This window comes from Sinocyclocheilus anshuiensis, unplaced genomic scaffold, assembly GCF_001515605.1.
Source record: "Sinocyclocheilus anshuiensis isolate Anshui unplaced genomic scaffold, SAMN03320099.WGS_v1.1 scaffold2129, whole genome shotgun sequence".
Classification (NCBI taxonomy): domain Eukaryota; kingdom Metazoa; phylum Chordata; class Actinopteri; order Cypriniformes; family Cyprinidae; genus Sinocyclocheilus; species Sinocyclocheilus anshuiensis.
The window spans coordinates 709,894-716,977 of NW_015552540.1; the positions used below are offsets into that span (position 1 = coordinate 709,894).

The window sequence follows — 7,084 nt, forward strand, 5'->3', positions numbered from 1 at the left end:
GCCTCAATTACAGGTCTAGGCAGATAGTTACCAGGTTTCAAGACACATTAGCAAAGTCAGGAACACTCTATATCCCAGTTACGGCGGCACGATAAAGCTAAATAAAAAGAAACTGTGATATGGCAGCAATTAGGCCTGTCATGATAACAACTTTTTGTTGTGCGATATATTGCACCAGAAATAATTGCGATTAACAATATTATTGTCATTTCAAGACCATTTTATGCCACTGAATATATAATCATAATATAAAAGCATAATAATGCAAGAAGGCCAACACACTTTCAAATGACAACAAACTTTTCATTCTTAAGAATACTTAGATCATGGAAATTAAGTATCAAAATATTAGATACCTTAAAAAACTTGAATAAATAGTAAATAATCATCTTCTAAGTAACAAGTAGAAGTATGGAGATTTTTCCATCTACAGATTTTTCCCTGACCTTCTTTTCTCTGTAAATGAAGGGTGCACACTATTGCTGAAAAACACAATCACTACTTAGCAGTCAGATGTCCGTATGCACAAAGGCACAGATCCCTAAACAAAGCCATATCTGTAGATGAAACTTTTTTTGTAGAAGCATTTTTTAAATTTGAACTAGCACCAACTACACCACGTTATGTACGAGAAGCTGCAAAAGATACAGGCGCAAGTGGAATGTACAAAACATGGTGACATTAATTTTTATGTAAATATAATGGGCAATATATTGCGTCACCAAAAATGATTGAGGTCATGTAATATATTGTGCGATAAGTCGATATTTTGAATATTGCGACAGGCCTAGCTGCAATGATCAAATTTAGAAGGCTGTGATTTAATTAAATAAATATATGCACCATGTGTTTTAGAGTGAACATTTATAGGCAAGCAGTGTTTTCAGTGCATGTGCATTTCAAGCATGTTTCAGTGTTTTTTTGCATCGGTTCTGCATTTGGGCCGCTTGTAACATAATTCTCGGAATGCAACATGCGCCAACCAACTTCCCAAACTTATACTAAGAAGTATTTAAAAACCAACAGTTGTCAACAAAAGAGAACTATAAAGGATCCCTGTGGTTTTCAGCCAAAATAAAATCTTGATGGATTCATGTTTAAAAAAAGGAGAAAATAAGACAGCAAAACTACTAGTACTGTAATTTTACAGTTGTATTGTGAAGTAATTTCTTTTTCTTAAATACTTGATTGTTTTATTTTACAGTAAAATAGGGTGCTATGTATAACGGTAAAATAAATTTGTTGCGATGGACTATCATCTCTTTTGCAGTTATGCTCGTGTGACATTTCTGTGCAGAGTCGTCATAAAAGCTTGTAAATTAATTTACGTTTCGAAGCGCTGCAGTTTAAAAACAAGTGATATTAAATAGTTTGCGAGCAATTATCAGCAAAAACGTTGGTTTATGTGCGCACTGTCTGAGAGAGACGGTTTGAGCACACTCCCGTAAAACGTGCACACATAAAGCATTGTCATTTCGATATTTAATCAAAATTTAGCATTTTAAGCAGAGATCAAAATTTTAGTTGCATCTGTTTTAAACTGAAGACTTTACCTACTCTTGTTCCCCATTTACCCTTCGGCACTCGAGCGGTGACTCCAGAGAGGAGATGAATGAAGATCTCTACTTGAAGAAGGGCAGCACAAAATAACTATTTGTTTCTTTCTGGAGACAGCAGAGCTGGCACAACCTACAACTAAAAAAAATAGTTCCACAAATCTCACCTTATACTGGACTGGACTCTTTTCTGCAAGTGAGGCTATCAAAAAGACAGTTTGCCAATTCCTCACAGCTCAGATATGATGACTCCGCTCTGTCCTTTGAACACCTGATCCCTGAAACTATAACCGACTCATGTAGCCATTTCATATAGCACTTAGCTAATGTAAAGCCCATACCGCAGCCAATTTGTTACTGGTCCAGGTGTCTGCCGTTCACAAGTGAGCATGCATACTCAAAATTGGGTGCTAGCTGATATTTTAGTGACAATCCGAAAGGATGAAAAAATAACTATTCATAACATTTCTTGATATAAAAGTCTTTCACTACAACATCAGACTTATTTCAACTGAATGGTTTTGCACTTTATGGACCCTTTTCACATTTCCATGACGAAACGTGCAAGTCAACAATAGCAGGCTAAATTTCATAAAATGTACAAGGGAGATTATAGCAGATATTATTATTCTCATTTCCTTCAATAGCCAAAGAAAAAAGAAATCCACTATTGCATTTCCTAGACTTTCCAAAAAAGGAAAAGAAAAAAATTAACGAAATTTTTAAAGTGCTATATTATTTCACCATGTTAATTTTTGTGGAAATGCATCATCAACAGTCTGTGAAAAGCAACTAAAACCATTAAAAATCATTTTGGTCACCGAAATAAAATAAATGATAAATATATAAAAAATTCATATAAAAATGAAAAATGTTAAAAAAAAATGCAAAAGTTTTGCCCTGGAAACCGATAAATAAGTGTAAGTTCAAGTACTAAAACAAATAACTAAAACTGAAAAAAAAAAAAAAAAATAAAATACTAATACTAAAAAAAATGAAAACAGAAATAATACAAATAAAGGCTAAATCAAAATATTAATAAATACTATAATATTATAGAAATAACAATAAAAAAAATCACCTACACTGAGCAGTTTCAGTTTCCCGGATGAGCAAATATACAGTGAATGACAGCAAATATTAGGAAATACCTGACCACAATTGACCAATCAAAATCAAGTATTCCACAGAGCTGCGTAATATATAAAGTATAAGTCACTCTGTCAAATGTATAATGTAATGTATCATGTGAGGTCCCTTCATGACCGATGCATGTTCACATGTAGAATAAAATAGCTTTTTTTTTGTAAAAGACTGATATGTCTTTTCATATAATTTATATTTTATAATCTCTATAATTATATTTCTTGCTTTTTTTAATTAGCAAAATATTACCAAGTACACCTTTAGGAAACATTAGCATTGTACCACCACAAATCTTTTTATATTCAAAAATTCAATTTTATATTCAGGTATGTGCTCATTCAACGTACCTGCACTATGCCAAGGACCACTTCAGCTTATAAAAGCGACAATAACATATCTGAACAGTCCAGAAGTGCGGTCATCTCAAAGAAAAACAGATACCGTTAGTCAAACCAAAAGTACCTATCAATGTATCTATAGTATCTTGCAAACAAAACCATATGTGCTCAAAGGAGGCAATCCTGCAAAGATTGATTCTCAGCGAGAGTCCGATCGCTGACAGCACAGCACACGCCACGTTCACGCAAGACAAACACTGGCAGAGCGTGAACAGAAAGAAGAGGTTTCTGTTGTTCTATCCGTGTTACAGAGCTGTCATCACACACAAGTGAGCTTTAACTGTTTATTCCTCAATAGCACTGATTAGCAAAGGTACGGGGAACTTCTTTATATTCCGCGACAGTCGCGAGGACATGCTGTCAAAGGGACGAGCACAGTGATGTTGCTATGGGAACTAGAGTTTGTCCTTTATTGATTTTTAAGCAATTAAGAGTTAAACGAACTAAAATGACTGAGACTAACGTTAGCTGCTAGCAGTCTTGACGCTCAACTCAAAGGCACTGCACTGTCGACATGTTAGCACTGCAACTAAATGAGCAAAAAGACGCAAAGAAGCAGTATTTACTCACCTTTGCGACATTCAAGCACGCTGTTCCTCAGGCCCTTCAAAAGTTAAAAGGCAACGTTAACAGCCTTGATCTCTCAGCTTGCACTTCGCTTGAGAGAGAGACGGTGGCTCCACTGGCAGTCAAGCACCCACACTCAGCCCGCTACGGCGCTGCAGCGAGAAAACATATGCCACAAATATCGCGATATCACAACGCTCCTGACGGCGCTGGACTGACCAATCATACTCGAGACACGTCGTCCAATAAGGAAGCGGAGGGCGAGACATCCCCGACACTATTGGTCAGTTCACTGAGATTGACATCCAGGAGAGCTCAATCATGCAGTTTGTTTACAGGAGGATAGTACTGAAGTTTTGGCAAACCAAACATAGGAAAACCGATATGCACACGTTTCAGAAAATATGAGCAAATCTGCAGACTTTACAGTCATGTATACCAAACCAGAGTGCATTGCTTTGACTGAAAAATAAGAGGTTGTGCTCCTTGTAAAACCTGATATATGAATAATAGTCTTAAAGGTCCCATATTTTTCACCTTTCTGGAGTTTTATTTTAGGTTTTGATGTCCTTAAGAATATATGTTTGCGGTATAAGTACCAAAAACCATCTCAATATATTTTTACAGCTCATTTCTCAGGAGCTCTGCTGAGAACAGGTCGATTTTGGCCTGACTAATTAATATTCATGAGCCTCTCTTCTGATTGGTCTGTTGTGTTCTGCGTGACGCACGGCCAGGCCAACCACAGGTAACTAGGGTCAGCCGACGTCACAGCGCTAGCTGGAGGCAGAAGCCAGGAAATTTCAGTTTTGACAATATGGGACCTTTAAGAATCTCTCTCAGAGACCCAAACTGAGCAAAAATACGCAGTTTGGTGGAGTCGGTGTTATTTACATGGCCAAAAAGTAAGATGACACACTGATGGTTATGTAAGTCAAAAAGATTTTTATAACAGCAAACAGACTACATATATAAAGTTTTCGCTGTATATCTCCTAATAATATGCCTGGTAAGATGATATCCATGAAAAATCCATGGTTTTATTATTAAAGTTCTGTAGTTTTAACTGGGGCCAAAACATGCAATGCAATACAATGATGATTGAGAGATAAAGCACGAAGTACAAATAAAGCCTTATGTATCATATGTTATATATTTTAACATGTATTTAAAACAAAAACATGTATGGGTAATCAATAAGTTGCTTCAGTCCAGTAAATGTGTATATTGAAATATTACAAACAATATAAAAGTTATTCTTGTATTTACATTATAAAAATCATTGAAGATTTCACAGCAACAATCTAAAGATGGACATTATTAGAATTATACTAAAAGGCATTTTACTTACTAAAAAACTATGAATTATCAGTCAAAGGGCAGAAAGCATGTATTAGATTGTGCACAGGTTTTTCAGGTAAGTTTTGATCATATTGATCATTTAAAGGCCTTAGAAATTCACTTATTTAAGAGAAAAATAATTTAAAAAATAAGAGCATAAAATAGAAAGAGAAGGAAGGGGAATAAACAGATAAGTATAATGTGTAAGTAGGCTAACGGAAGAAAAAAACATGTTGAAATCAGCTTCAGTCAGTCAACTTTAAATTTAATGAACTTCAGCAACGTTATAGGTGACAAATTAGTTTAGCAAATTAGGTAGGGGACATATTTGAAGCTATGTGTATCTGTGTGTGTTCTGCCTGGTTAAAGCTCTTGGTACTAATAGTACACGCTATTGTGTATATACTATGACAATATTTGTTACTTTTTAGGAATATTTCAGGTTCAAGACAACATTCTACAAATCAATGGCATTTAATAATGATCATTGTTCCCTAAATGCTGTTGACAGAGAATGGTACTAAACACTTAAAAAATAAATAAATAAGCTTTTAAGCGCATTTAACATCTACAAGTGAATGTAAGTTTCCATGCTTCAAATCAGCATTTGTTTTTTGTTTTTAATCTGCTGCCTCTGAGAATAGTTTGACCCAACAGACCCATTATTAGAGACACTGACGTCTCTTTTTTAGAACATGTGCATGTGGTGCACAGATTAACACAATGAGTCAGTTTGCAGAGTGAAGGAGCATGACAATGATAATGTACACTGCCACTGTACTGCATCACTACCCACGATCCATCTGGAAGCAATCCTAATGACCAGCCCCATGACCCTCATGAGTTCCCCAGCAAAAACATGTCAAGCTGCGCCAACAGTCACAAAATACTTGTGATTATGCACCCACACACTGTTCCAGTACACAGTGCTGTGATGTTGAATTAACTACCCCCTTTTAAAATATGCTAAAGCTAAGAAACAAAAGCCTTTAGAACAACTTTAAAAGCCTAATCTTTTATCTTGACAGCTCTCTCAGGGAAGTGTGGGAGTCTTTTTAGTCTTTTTATATCTGTGTTCTGTTGTTTTAGTTAGACATGACATGTCATCCTAGCTACTACAAATAAATGCCCCGAGCTATTGTTCTGCTTTGTCATTTTATTGACATAAAATAATATTTAACTTTTATAATAATATAAATACTTATTTATTTACTTACTTAACTTCTGTTTTATGAAATATATTTACAAAGATTGTTTTCTAGTCAATGGCTTCTTTACCTGTCAGACTCTAACCACAGCTGCAAATTAGAATGCATATTCTGAAATTTGGCATAATGTCTATTTCTCTCTGTCATTTTGCTGAAACCAAAAAACAAACCTGAAGAAAAGGCAGTCTTGGGTCTGGGAAATGGTCCATTCAGTTCTTGAGTCACCATAGTCAGAGTAATCCTTAGGGACTGCAGTTTCTTTGCTCATCCACAGCTGCAGAAGAATTACAAGTGAGAGGAAAAAGGCAGTTTGGAAATGCTCAACACAAAGATGGCTGATGTTATCTCACTGTGTGTGTGTGTGTGTGTGTGTGTGTGTGTGTGTGTGTGTGTGTGTGTGTGTGCTGGCCTGAGCCACCGAGAGGAAAAGAGGGCATTGTTCCTGAGGTATTTGTTGTTTCAGTAATTCAACAGAGAAAACTGAATGACAGACATAAGGTAGACCCTGGATATTTATAGTCCGCTGCAGCTTCTCATTTTTTCTCAGACAGTGATGATGCCTCTTTTGATGCTCCAGTGTCCTTTTGTGATTATCACCTTAATGGAAAACACTCAGCTTAGACAATGAGAGAGTTGTGGATAGAAATTATTGAAGGCAATAAATCCAATAACATTCAAAAACATCTAGAAGAAAATATGAGTCATTTCCAGAAGATTGTAGATTTTAAAACTGTAGTTCTCTCAAAGGAATAGTTGACCCAAAATGAAAATTGGGTTATTGTTTACACACCCACACATCATTTCAAACCTGTATAATTTTCTTCCTATATTTTGATGAACGTTGGTAACCAAACAGTTACCATTGGCT

At 35.6% G+C, this 7,084-nt stretch overlaps 1 protein-coding gene and 1 long non-coding RNA gene across 3 annotated transcripts in view; one reads left to right on the forward strand and one right to left on the reverse strand.

Moving 5' to 3' along the window:
- Positions 1 to 3,806, reverse strand: part of LOC107663974 (D-glucuronyl C5-epimerase-like) — a 62,092-nt gene extending 58,286 nt beyond the window's left edge. For both annotated transcript variants that reach the window (XM_016454415.1, XM_016454414.1), the window contains exon 1: positions 3,671 to 3,806. The gene's annotated coding sequence lies outside the window, so the exon portion shown is untranslated. The remainder of the gene's footprint in view (positions 1 to 3,670) is intronic.
- Positions 2,913 to 5,752, forward strand: LOC107663975 (uncharacterized). Its single transcript, XR_001631409.1, has 3 exons — positions 2,913 to 2,980; positions 3,140 to 3,144; positions 5,741 to 5,752. It is a non-coding gene; the product is annotated as an uncharacterized LOC107663975 (long non-coding RNA).
- Positions 5,753 to 7,084: the final 1,332 nt, after the last annotated feature.